Source organism: Chelonia mydas, chromosome 9 (genome assembly GCF_015237465.2).
Source record: "Chelonia mydas isolate rCheMyd1 chromosome 9, rCheMyd1.pri.v2, whole genome shotgun sequence".
NCBI lineage: Eukaryota > Metazoa > Chordata > Testudines > Cheloniidae > Chelonia > Chelonia mydas.
Window position 1 is genome coordinate 36,800,088 of NC_057855.1, and position 14,392 is coordinate 36,814,479.

Genomic DNA, 14,392 nt, shown 5'->3' on the forward strand with positions numbered 1-14,392 from the left:
CTAGATCTCTTTGGGTACATCTTCACAGGGATAGATTTATTTAAATAAAGACACCCACAAACCCACGCACCAGCAGTTGGCCTGGATCAGCTGACTCAGCCTCCATGGCTCAGGCTGCAGGGCTAAAAATCACTGTATAGACATTTGGGCCCGAGTGTCTACACAGCAATTTTTGAGCTCCACAGCCTGGGAGGCTGAGAGAGCTGACCTGCTCTCGCTGCAGCTATGCTGTAGGTCTTTTATCTCTCTGTAGACATACCCTGTGTTGTTTTAGGGCAACATTATTCTTCTGGCTAAAATGCACTGCCTGCTTATTTTAACAATCCCCTGACTGAGCAGCCTAAAAGGTGCGTATCAAGGATGGCATGCCACCTGAGGCAAAATCTGGAACAGACCTTTGTTCAGTTCCTTGTGTTATGCAAAGTAATCAGTTCAACTGTGATTTCACTCTCCACATGACTTTTTATGTAAGAGTTTTATATTGCTGTCCATTATTGGAGTGTCTGAACATCTTCCTTGTAGCAAAGTCCCTAGTGGACTTCATGCAGTCTGCCACTTCTCATTGTATGGGGTCAGAACTCTGCTTGGAGTAACTTTGTTTTAAAAAAGCGCGGAGGATAGTGGAATAAAAAGCATGTTCAAAATGTGAGTGTCGCTTGTGGTGGCGTCACTTCCCCTCAAAAAGCAAGGCTTTGCAACGTTTCCCAAAGATGGTCAGACTCAGCTCACCTGATCTCCTCTGGAAGATATTGATTGCTTTCGAAATTAGGACCAAGGCTTTACATGGCCATCACATACTGACTGGAAACCAGTGGAAGGACTTAAGCAGAGGCCTGATGTGCTCATGAGGGCTTGAGTCATGCAGAAGGTGAACAGCCACTTTCTGTATCAGCTGGAGCCTGTGCATCATCTTCACGTTCACCTTCAAATACAATGCAGCCTGGAGATGAGAAATGCATGGCCAGGTCCTCATCTAGGATGAAAGGTTCAAACCCACGTGTCAGTCCACTGCTTGATTACACAGGGTTTAAGGATTGGTGAGGTAAATGGTGAGTTTTTATGTTTCTCAGTACAAAGGCAGTTGGGCTTCCCTTTGCTAAAACGTCAGAAATGTTCTTAACTTGGAAAGCATCCTGCAGACTGTGCAGATCTTCCCAGAGAATCAGAGACCTGTAACCAGCTTCTCCTCTCTCTGTTGCACCAAGTGGCCTTATGGTATAAAAGGAACACTTCCTTACTATCTGTTCAGAGCCTAATGACTCGTCAGCTCTTTACTTTCCTGTCTGGGGATTACATTAAAAAGTGTGAAGCATTTATAATGGATTCAGACAAACTATTTCTTTTTATGTACAGTTGATACTATCAATCCATTTAGATTAAATACCATGAAATCTTGAATTAGACTATATTGAAAGATGCTGATATTGACTTCTGGAATTTTTTTGCACATTCATAGGAAGTGTATCAGTTGTTAATACTACCACAAGAGGCAAACTTATTGCATCATTTCTGTGTACAGCTAGATGGAATACTTAGAATATTTGTTATTCATTTCTCTGGCATCAATGATTTCAAGTACCAAGAGGTGGGAGTTTTTCCCTCTATAAAATGAGAGCATTGGGATTATATTGTATCAGAGAAAAAGATCTTAGTGCCTGTGACATACTAAATTGTTGTTCTGTTGTGATTATGTCAATACTTTTTTCCATCATTGGAAAATATTAATAGTGGGGAAATACCTGGTATCTTGGTCAGAACTAAAGTTTCTCTTACGTTTTAAATGTGTTGAAGAACCTTGGAAATTTTCACTGTATGATATAATAGTTCCATGCTGAATATTCATAAGAAAACCAAAGTGGGGGGGGGAGGTGATTTTGTAATAAACAGAATTACTAATTTTTAAAATTATTCATAATCTGTATTTATACTTAAAAATCTCAGATGTACAAGAGATATAGGCTAGTACTTTTGGGAAACTCTGAAATTTACCTTTGTTCACAAGCAAAGAAAATGAGAGATGATCGGAGCTCGATGACAAACTAAGTATTAGCACGATGTTATTATAAACCAAAGATTAACATGATCTTGCAGATGAAGGGAGTGAGTGCAGCTCTTAGATTATTCTTGAGTATTCAGGCAATCAAGGGATATTTGTGAAAATGTTCATTAACCCCCAAAGTTGCACAAATTTTAGTACAAATATTATTTAGTGAAAAATGCTCTGATACAAGTTTTCCAATATTCTTATTTCCTGTTGTAAAAAGTTTCAGTCATCCAGTCAAAGAGCAAAAACGATGCCTTGTGGCTTGGGTGACCAACCACAGAACATTAACAGCTCATGAACGATTTTTAGATTGTAAGTACTCAGGATAATTTGCAAACAATACATTTAAAGAAAGTCAGAATCAGTAAGCAAACAACTCACTCTCCAGAAAAAGGGACTAAATAACAAATATTATTGGTAACAAATAATTTGGCCAGCTCTACATTAATATACTGTACACACAAAAAACAAAACCAGGAGCCACATTATGAAACAGACTGTGAATGGGAGAATACACATGGGAAACTCTCAGTTAATTCATTATGAGCAGAGTCTGCTATATCTTGATAGAGGGAGTTCTACAGTTAGAACTAATAGAAATCCAAACATCACAGATGCTCATATATAAGCCCGTAAGTAAAACTCCAATGAGGGACATAGTTGAACAAAATAAGTACTTTCTTAAAGTAAACAACAAGAACTAAAATTACAATTGGCAGACTGCATGTAGAGCATGGTGATGATATCACTTGAAACAACGGACAACTAAGAATGGGTTGGGTAGGGCTAAGCTTCAAGCCTGGGTAGGATTTAATAATACACCTTAAAATTTCTGAAGGGAATTTTGAAGGGAAAATGACTATTAGCAAACTTACTGTATGACTCACTGGATAACTGGACAATACCAATGATGGAGCATTGCTCATATGTCTCATAGCACTATGACAAAAAAAAGCTTTAAAAAAAAAAATGTAACCACATACTAAGTAAACATTTTAAGAGCAGAGGTGTCAGATTTCTTGAGATTCAAAAGCAACAGCTTTCTCAAATGTATACTGTAGTGAAGCAAAGACTTGCTGCTGTGGCACCTCCTGCTGGTTGTCTGGGAATTAGCTCTTTTTTAGCCTCGGAGTGCCCTCTGCTGGCCAGTGTCTTGCCTGCCTCAAGCCCCATGTCCCTCCTGGACCCCAAGGCCCTTTTACCCTGGGGTTCTGCCCCAGCAGTACCCCCTCACTTTAGGTCTCCCCTCCCAAGGGAACCCCCAACCCTCTAACCCCACCTCACCTCAGTGGCTACTGCCAGTCATCATCCAGCCCCTATTCACTGGGGCAGTCTGTCATGGCCACTCATTATTGGGGGGGGGGGGGGGGGGGCAGGGTTGGATCAGCTGCCTCTGCCTAACCCCAGGCTACACCTCTGCAACCCCAGTACCTGCTTTGGCCTTTAACAAGGCCTGCAGCCTGGGGGTTTACCAGGCTGGAGCTCCCCAGCGCCTCTTGCCTTTCCCCAGCATTGCTCTGCTCCTGGTACCCTGAGCTCCTGAGCTACCAGGTCCTTCTCTCTCCCTACAGCTAGGCCTGCAGCTCTCTTATCAGGGCCAGCTGGGCCCTGATTCAGCCGGCCACACCTGTGGTCAGCTACTCAGTCAGCTTCCCCCAGCTATTCTCACTCCTGTTATTTCAGGAGCAGGGTAACCACCCCACTATACATACATGCCCAATCAGACTACCATGAGGTTTTGATTTAAAAATCAGCCTACTATAAAATCCCATTCTTATTCCAGGGATCCATTTCCAATAATGTCTCAATAATTTGGCATTTTGCATGCCCTTTTGCAAATTTTAGGGGGCAAAGCTAATACTGAGTGGGTGGTATAAATCAATTGGGCTGAAAGAGAATGAAGAATTATGGCAGCAGAGACAAGCTGGATTCCTGAACTTGTTCATTTCCAGCAATATTATTATCTGAGGGGAGAGAGAGGCTGTTTGTTTAAGTATAGAATTATTATAAAAGAAGCAATACAGATTGGTAGCTGGTCACCACTGAAATACAAATTCAACTACTTTGCTTACTTGCTTGGGAAAGAAGTTTGCCTGAAAATAAAGGAATGAATGAGTGAATCTCCAAGTCTGATTTAGAGAAAATGAAACCCAAACCAGTTCAGTACTTACTATAATATTTAGTAATACTGTCAACATATTCTAACATAGTAAGGACTCGGGCTAATCATACCCCTTGACTTTTGACAGAGGAAGACATCATGAGATTTATGACAAGGTGCTCAGTGGCTAAGTGAAGAATTTAACAATCACTTGGCACCAAAAAGGAACAGTTCAGTTTTGATAATGTTTAAGTACTTAAAAGTTCTTTAGGTTCCTTAAATTCATCTCATATTCTCTAATAGCACAGATAAATTTCCAGACTAATGCAAATAAATCAGAATGCCATCTGTATAACAATAGTATGATAACCCAAAGAGATTGAAATATCTACCCAAGATAAATATATACACATTCTAAATAGGTTGGGGCCTACAATAAAAACCTGCAAAGCAAAACATGGAATGTTGCAATATTATCAGAATTTTGGCACCAAAGGAAATAGAAGGTGGCATTAAAAATAGGATATAAAACTGTTCTTGAACATTTTGCATGAAAGCCTCAAATAGTTACCAACCCCCGCAACTTTATAGTTTGGTTGATACTATCAAAAGCAAAAGAAGAATCAAAGGCATCAAACATGAACATTGACCAGAGTCTGCCCAGAGCAGGCAATAGTGACAGTCTCTGGACAAAGACATTTCTGTTGTATGCCCACCTTGAAAATCTGACTGAAATTTGTCAGATAGAAGATGCCTTTGTGTGATGGGGTTGGGGTGAAGTCCTGAATGAATGGCATGTGTTATTGTCTGTCTGACATAGTGACCAACTGGCCTGCCTTAGAGAAGGAAAGTGTCCCATTGATGGGGTTGAGGGTAACTGGTCCTGAGTTCATCACATGCCAGAGAATTCTAGGTAGGTCTATAAGACAGCTGTTGATTTACCATTTATATATTGGAGAATGAGGCAAAGTTGGAGACATAGCTTCTCCCAGAACATACCAAAACCCACCTATTCCTAGAGAAAAAAGGTGCAAAGCACCGCTTTCCATGATACCAAAAAAAGACAGGGGTCATCCGATGAAAGTAATAGGCAGCACATTTAATACAGACAAGAAGTACTTCTTTGCACAATGCAGAATTAACCTCTGGAACTCATTGTCATGTAGCGTTGTGATGGCCAGAATTATAACCGGGTTCAAAAAAGAACTAGATAAGTTCATGGAGGATAGGTCCATCAATGGCTATTAGTCAAGATGTTCAGGAATGCAACCCCATGCTCGGAGTGACACTAAGCTTCTGACTGCCCGAAGCTGAGAGGGGAAGACAGGTGGATCTCTCCAAAATTGTCCTGTTATGTACACTTCCCCTGAAGCTCTGGTACTGGCCACTGGCAGAGATGGGATATTGGGCTAGATGGGCCATTGGTCTGACCCAGTATGGCAGTTTTATGATCTTATGTTCCTGCGGCAGCCTTGTTCTTTGCTGGACTTTTGACCAGATAAAAATGGCATGGTATGGTAACAGTATTATATAAAGAGATGGGTGTATAACTGTTATGTACAGAAAAGTTGGTTATAACTAACCAAGATAACCTTTCCCACCACAGCAGGGTGAAAGCTGACTGAGCTTCCAATATTTTCCTGTGGGTTTTTATTTACCTAACTACTTTAAGGTGTTTTCCTAAAATAAAAATTTATTATAAATAAATATAAATAAAAAATAAAAATAAAAAAAGTGTATATGACTTAAATCTGGAATCAAACAATCCTTACCAAGACTTTCCAGAATAGGAGCCTAAAGTTAATCTCCTAAATAAGTAGGTTGTTTTTCAACTGTGTAAATCACTGTGAAATGCTGGGTCCTTCGCACTTCTGAAAATCAGACCAGTTAATCGGGTATCAAGGTATCGAGGTATGAATTTAACTCTTTTGGAAATCTTGGCCTCTGTATCTCACAGCCTTATACAGACAACCTACAGTCAGATATATCTGCTTCATTCCAATTTATAATAGAAAAAAGATCAATTGTAAGCCTGTAATTAACCACAGTTTTCAGGGAACTTTTTTCAAATGAGGAGACAACACTACATGTTTAGAAAACTCCTCTAGACATTTACTTCTATCAGTTTAGTTAAGACTCCTAAGACTTAAATTATACTAGGCTTGATGTTCATGAGCACAAAGAAAAATTATGACCTGAAGCCAAGTCAACAAGCTAAGTCACAATGAAGGGGATAAATGAATGCATTTCCTCTGTCCAGACAGAAGGAGAAGTGGCTAACAATATAAATACTTTGGAAAAGACAAGCACTAACCCAGATCTAGAGCTATATTATCAGATATAAAAGAGTGGAGATCATTTGTCATGAATTAGGATATTGTGAAAATGAGTATCTAGTTCAGTAGAATGAAAGTCTTGAAATTTTTCAAAGCATTGGAATGTGCAAATTGCAGTTCTGATGAACCTCTGATTATGGTGAAGTTGTTCCTGGAAAAAATATGACTTCCCTGTCATGATTCAGTTGTGTTCCCTGTTTTGAGATGGAGATAATTTGAGTCCCAGTCCTATTTTTAGCCCTATATAACTTTGACTAGAAAAAAATTGGTTTGGCTTAAAAGTTGCCAGTTTTCTGTGAAGGCTAAAATGGATTTTCCTATAAAGTTGGGGGAAATGGTAGAAATCCTGAATTAGCAGGTTACTAAAAATATTCTCTGATTTGAAATGTTGGCTTTGATTATTTGGTATGGAAAAGAATCAACATAAAACTAGAAATTGGTGTAATACTTGTTTACTTGGATGTGCCAGGTGCAGACAGAGAGAGATTAATGATTTTGCAACAAAACTTCCAATATATTAGAACATCCTCTGTAGTTCATGTATAAGAAGTACAAAGTGACGCCCCCCACTCCCCATGCACACACCTCCCATCACTATATGTACAAGCAAAGTTATTATTCCTAAATTTCACTCTTCCACCTTTCTCATCTAATTCCCTAACTCCCAAATCCCTAAATCAAACTGAACAACAATCATTTCCCACGTCACTCGACAGCACAACTGGTAACACCCAAAAGCCTGGAATGCCTGCCATGAATACTTTGAGAAGTATGTCATAAATCCTGTTCCACAGGTTGGGTTTTTAATAAGACTTGAACTGAATAACTACAAACATGGGAAAGGGAGAGAGCTACAAAAGTACTTTATAAACCAATTCCTTCTTGTCTCTCTACTTTACAAGGCAGGAGGCTGCCACAGAAATGACACTTAGGCACCAGACTTAATCCATTTGCAAATATCAGATTTTGAATCATGATACCCACTACTGGCAACAGATAAACCAGAAAACTTAACCATTTCCTTGCTTTTATTGGACTACATGCAACTTCCTATTTTCAAGTTTAATATTTAAGTAAATGTGTTGCTTTTGCATGGGGCCTAAAGTCCTCTATCAACAGCACCTGCACTGGCACTTGAAGCTTTCTTTCACCCCATCTGCATCATTGCTGGGACTGATCCAAAGCCCATTCCAGTCAATTGAAAGACTTCAGTAGGATCTGGACCTGCCTTTGTAGAGGCATTATCTCTATCAATTAGAGGGCAATTCAGTTTCATGCTCATTTATGGCTTCTCTATGGAAACTGTTTTACATGTAAAAAGAAAAGGAGTACTTGTGGCACCTTAGAGACTAACCAGTTTATTTGAGCATGAGCTTTCGTGAGCTACAGCTCACTTCATCGGATGCTGTAGTGAGCTGTAGCTCACGAAAGCTCATGCTCAAATAAACTGGTTAGTCTCTAAGGTGCCACAAGTACTCCTTTTCTTTTTACGAATACAGACTAACACGGCTGTTACTCTGAAACCGTTTTACATGTGATATACATTTTAACAAATTTCATAGGTGGCCTGATCCAGCTCCCGCTGAAGTCAATAGAAAAATTCCCACTGGAATTCAATGAGAGCTGGATCATACTCTAAAAGCTCTTTCAGCTAGGCACTGAGGCAGTCATCTCATTAGACAAACTGTACAGAGTGTGAAACATCCTCCAGTGAGATCTTGTCCCTGTATTTCATTTGATTCATTTAATCTAGACTTACTAACTGAGCAAGCCCAACAGCTCAGCCACAAGATATACAGACACCCCGTGCAACCGATTTTAAAATAGCCCTACACAGAGAAGTGAAAACCACATGGTGCCAGAGCAACACATACTGCAGGTGTACAACAGTTGTCTTTTAACATACCTGATGTGTCAGATTATTCTACATAGTTTGCCTTATGTAAAGTTGCTGAAAAGCAAGATTCCCATTATCAGAGGTATGAATAGAAACTTTTTGACTGGCTTACAAATAATTATGGTTATAAAACTTGAAATTTTGTAACAGTTCAAATCCTCAAGGGTGTCTGTCTGGCTCTCTCAAAAAAAGTATGTAATGGAAAATACCAGGAGGAAGAATCATGAAGAGTATGATCTAAAGCCCATGCAAGATAAAGGGAGTCTAATTTAGGAGGGAAATTCATCTCCTTATCAGTTTCTCTCTAAGTTTATAGATTTCCAGTACTTGGAATACTTGTAAAGCATCCCCAGAAGAAGCAGGAAATGACTAAGATCAAGACTACTATAGCGAATATATATATGTCACATGCTGCTCTCCAGAGCTGAGCTTTGCTGGAGACTGTGTGTCAGCTCCCTGCCACACCACTCTATCTTCCTCATCAGTTAACTGCTCAAGGCTCTCCCAACCCAGACATTGCCCCGCAGGTAACAATCAGTAAGCTCCAGCCCAAAGCTCCTCAGAGACGTTTCTCTGCAGCGTACAGCCCCTACTGCTGTGTGTTGATAGAAGATACTAAGTTTGCTGCTCTGTTAAAGAGTCAGTACATCACAGTTTATTATTTTAACTGGGGTAAACACACTCTCCCCTTCTAACAGTACTGAGTTGGTTTACAGTAAAAGTAAAACAAGTTTATTAACAAAATAACATGGATTAAGTGGCACCAAGTAAAGCAGATAAAGATAGAAATGGTTACAAGCATAAGTGAAAACACATCTAAGAGTCTAAAACTTAATCTAGCAAGATAAAGTCTTTGTTTGAGATGGTTTCTCTCACCTACAGTCTCCTTTCCAGCTTTTTACTGGCCAGCCTGACCAGGACCCAACACAGAGATAAAAATCACTTGGTTTCTTTATCTCCTTAAGGTGAAGAAGCAAGATAGTCTCTCTCTGTTCCTTATATTCCCAAAGGGATGTCTTTTTCTTGCAAGTCAGGGAGGCCTCCTGAGGATTCAGTCTCCTGTGTCTCCGAGGTGCATGAGCTATGTTAATTATCAATCTCTCCAGTTCTGGCTCAGGACAACCTCTGCTGGTTTAGCTTGAGAACTTTGCTTACAGCTAATTTGTAAACTGAGATAAACCCACATTCCTTTGTCTAGGACAGACCTGTTCATCACCTTTATCTGGGCTAGGCTGTCTTGTCTTAAACATGTTCTAGTAACTTCATACAGAAGAAATTCATAACTTCACATATGTTAACCTGTGCATTTTACAATGATATTAATAAGCAGAATTATTAAGATGAGAGAGAGAGAGAGAGAGAGATACAAAATATAGAACTGAATGCTTATGGTACCAAGACAAATAGGAAACATATGGACAAAATAGAGAAGCAGGATTCAAACAGAAGACTCATAAAATGACTTGTTAGTTTAACCTGCAGTAAAATGTGCAGAGAGCACTTTTGTATGATTATATGCTGACATTATCACCCAGTGTTTGAGAAAAGGCATTAAAATTGAAGGCAGTTGTGATTTCTATGATAAGGGTGTTGCAACATTCTGTGTTTAGATACAGCATGGCTTGGTCTGACCCAGTATGGCCATTCTTAGGTGTATAACATCCCCCTTGCAATTCTGTGTATAAATATCTTAATGGTCACAACTTTAAAAGTTTCATTACTGTTTTCATAGACTTCTTCACGAAGCACCCACACTGCCAATAGCAGCTGAGATAAGGACTCAAATTTTGGGGAGTCCTGTTGGTGTAGCATACCACCCACCCTCTTTGAAGCTCCCTTTAGTTCTCCAGAATCTAAAAAACAAAACCAAAAAGCCACACCCACAGATCTTTAGTTGTTATGGATAAAGAGAAAAGTTTGAAAATCTGCCTGAGTTTGCAGAGATGAAATGCCTGTTCATTTCAATGGATGCCATCTCAGGTGCTAATGATGAAACTTTAAGTATCAACATTGTTAACAATTTCAGTGATCATCAAAATATGAAGAAAGGTGAAAAACGTATCATATTATGAAGACCTACATAGTCTACTTTAACTTTACTTTGGCACTACAGACTGGTGGATTTGGGAAAGCACCACCAGTTATTTTTCATCCCAGTCATGAAGGAACCAGCATAGTACAGGGAGAATACACAATCATATTTTGAACAGCTGCACAATCAGAGAGCAGAGTCTTACTTTGTTGTCCCAAATGGATGCAGTTTATGTATGTTATGGTTAGAAGAGTACCACTACTTTCTGGTCCAAATTCAACTCCTGGCTGAGTTTACAAGCACATGTAATGAGTAAATTCCCTTTCTCTCAAAATATTTAAGAACAGACAAGAATGACATTAATATACAAATTTTTAGGTTTATGCATTTCTTCACCCAGCTGTTTCACAGCCCACTTCACTGGAAGTAACAATTAATCAAACAGATGGTACTTAAACTGTGAAAGTAGCAGTTATTTTAGAATGATAGAAACTCCAACTTACAATCTTATTTTTTCAAAGACAGGCTTTGATGAAAGCTATTCTACAAACATTTGGGTAAAGCATAGCTCATCATGGTACAGGTTAACTGTCACCATTTCATGTTAGTAAAAATAATATCTGGCATTTACATATAGCATCTTTCATCTTGAAGGATTCTAAAGGCCTGATCCTGCAAGGTGCTGAGTGTCCTCAAGTGTCACTGAAGGGCACCTCTCACAATGTTGCCAACTCGCATGATTTTATCTTGAGTCTTGTGAGAACGGGTGTTTTTCCTAAAGTACCAGCTTCTGGAGCCATGTGAATATGAGATAATCTCTCTTTTCAGATTTAAAGAAAGTAAGTTGTTGTAGAGACTAGCTCACAGAATCCAGGAAACATTTTTAAAATCCCAAATTTTATTTTGTTGGGCTTGAGTCATGATTTTTTGAATGTTTGGGGTTGGCTATGCTGTTCTCAGGGGGCACTCTTTATTTACAGGACCAGGGCCAGGGATCAGTTCAAAACACACCCAAAATTCAGTCATGACAGCTGTGGAACAACACATACCAACATCACACAAAAGCCTAGAGAGGAAGTGAAGAATACTATTCCTACATTTTCAGTGGGATATAGTATCCCTTCAATTGGCAATTTGAAAAAGAAAGCACTGAATTTCATATAAACTGGTCTTTGAAAACATAGGCACAAAACATGTGCCAGGAGAGAAAGAGTCCAAGGACTAAATAAGCATGAGGCTGAAACTGTGATTATGAAAATAACATGTAGTTATATTCCAAGAACTGGACACACCCTGGAAATTCAGTATTCAGGTGTTGGTAAGGTACATCTTTTTCCCTTAAGTCATCGCTTGCATCACATTTCAGCTGGAAGAAAGCATGGCTGTAAGATGCTTTTTCCTCCTCAATGATTCTCTGAAATAGCCTAGTGAAGGAGGATGGCTGAGTGATAATTTAGTTACTTAACTCTGGATGTAGAGTAAATTCAAATGCCAAGGACACTAGTTGTCCTGAAGAGTCTCAATCAGTAGGAAGGGGCCTATTTAGATTGTAAGCTTCTACTTAGTTTGCAAGCTTGTTAGGGCAGAGAAGATCATCTTTTTGTTCTCTGTTTGTACAGCACTTAGCATTGTGGGGGCCTGGTCCATGACTAGGGCTCTTAGGCAGTCCTGCAACACAAATAATAATACCCTTTTATCTTACAGCTGTTGGGCTTGATTTTAGTCTCACTTACAGCAGTTTTACACCAGTGTGATTCCATTGACCTCACTGGATTTACTCTTAATTTACACAAGTGTGAATGAACTGAAAATCAGAGCCCTTACCTTTACTCTGGCTTTCTTTACAGTCTGTTATGATAGTTGCACACCATCTTGACTGGAATGTTGTCACCATACACTTCGGTTCTTCCTAGACATGGGTTGGCCCAAATTCCTTATAATGACAGTGGTTCCACTGACTGCGGCATTATGTCTTGACAATATTATGTAAAATCTTGTGGTCTCATCCACAAGGCGTGCAAGGAAGAACCTGTAAGGAACAGAGGCCTAGCCCATGTCATGGCTTTGAGCAGTGCAGCACCTTTCTCACACGGTCTTTTTGGCTGGCTGTTATTAGTTTTGCTAATCACTGATGTCACTCTACTACTTTCCACCAACAACAAGGAACTAGAAAAAAAAGAGCCAAGCCAACTTGCCCTATTCCCCTTCTTCCCCGCACAAGCTGCCCAGGGACATTGGATTCCAGTGACTTCTGAGCACCAGGCAGCCCTAGCACCTAGTGACGGATCAAGACTAAATGGGGCCTGGAGCCAATCCAGCTAGAGGACCCCCTGCACACACACATACATACACGCACACACACACACACAAACATACTCATCGGGGTCCTGACTTCTGCCCACCAAAGCTGCCTCCTGTTCCTCCAGCATTCTCAAATGGTGGGCCCACCCTTGGATCCATACTGTGTGTGTACACAGACCCCTCTTCTGGCTCAAGGTCCAGATCCACAATTCCTGTTTTCTTCTGCTCCTTCCAGCACCTCCATTTCACCCACCAGCACAACTCTTGCTGCCTACTGTACTCTTTTCTGCTCACCTTTCATCACACCCCTTCTGTCCCTTACTCGTTCCATTCTGTTTCTCCCTCTCCTCTTTCACTCACATGAATTCTATTACTTCTCTCCTCCCAACATTTTCTCTGCACACTTCAACCCTTGCAAAAACCATTATGACAATCGTAAACAACTTTATGAAATGTGGGAGGATCCGGATGCTTTTGTAATTTAACCACAGCATCCACCCAACCTTACTGATATAACCCTTATTGTCTTTCCCCTCCTTCTTCCCTTTGTTTATCTGTATCACTCGTATTATGTGTGACCTCGTCCTTGATCCTGCAAATAGATGTGCCAGTGCAGTTAAAATGGGAGTAAAGGTTCATGCCTATATATCTAGTTGCAGGATAGTAGCCTTAGACTTACACTCTTTCTGGCCAGGGGAAATATCTTTATACATCTGTAAGGCCTCATGCACACTTGTGGTGCTGTACAACTAAAATGAACTTTCACTAATACATATCGACTCATTGTCTTCATCAGTCATGTCATGGGTCTTTATACATCTGTGACACAGAGGCCCATTGGAGGTTCCCTGCTCTGTGTCAGCACCTCTTATCAGGCCTGGCATGTTCAGTGTACCCCTACACACTGTTGTCATGACATATACCCAAAGGGTGTCATGTAATATATCATTGGAAAACTAATGACCCACTGATCATTAAGATTCTGACGTGATGTATGTATGGTCAGTCCACAAGGACTTTATTGAAATGTGCTGCAAATATGTTATTAAAATGCATTTGTCAAACAGTCCTAAACCACACCTGTTCCAAACAGGGGAATGTAGTTCCACCTGCTTGAATGGGTCTCTGATGTAAATTAGGCAAGATGTGATCAAAGACAAATTAAAACATTTACATACAAGGCAAACAAAGCCATAAGGAGAGCACGTGGGGAAAAGAAGACTACCTAACAATCTTGATGGCGATTGCAGACTGCACCCGTGGGAAACCTTCCTGCCGCTTGAAGCAGGGTCAGGGAACTTTTGGAAGGTGTAAACAGGGAGAAGCAGCCATTTTGGCATCCTTCACCTGAAGGGACAAAGGAACCAAGCACTGAGATCTGTGAAGAGTCCTGGCCAGAAAGTCTGGGGAGCCATGTTTGAAAAGAGACTTGGTTGAAAACACTTCTTTGCACAAGAGAGTTTTATTTGTTAGATCAGGTTTTTAGTCTTAGAAACATATTTTTACTTTTGTTTGCTTGTAATCCTTTCTATCTTAATTCCTTATACTTGGTATCACTTAATCCTATGTCCTTTTGTTAAATAAACTAGTTTTACTTTTAATATAAACAATTCAGTGCACTGATTGAAGGGAAGGGTGTATTAACCCCAGTTGAGCTAACAAACGGTAATGTATTGTCTCT

The 14,392-nt window shown here is 40.0% G+C and overlaps 1 long non-coding RNA gene across 1 annotated transcript; it reads right to left on the minus strand.

Annotated features, from left to right (window-relative positions):
* Positions 1 to 376: 376 nt before the first annotated feature.
* Positions 377 to 3,608, minus strand: LOC122461584. The gene is made up of 3 exons (XR_006283557.1): positions 3,476 to 3,608; positions 2,920 to 2,983; positions 377 to 973 (listed from the first exon to the last, which is right to left on the minus strand). It is a non-coding gene; the product is annotated as an uncharacterized LOC122461584 (long non-coding RNA).
* Positions 3,609 to 14,392: the final 10,784 nt, after the last annotated feature.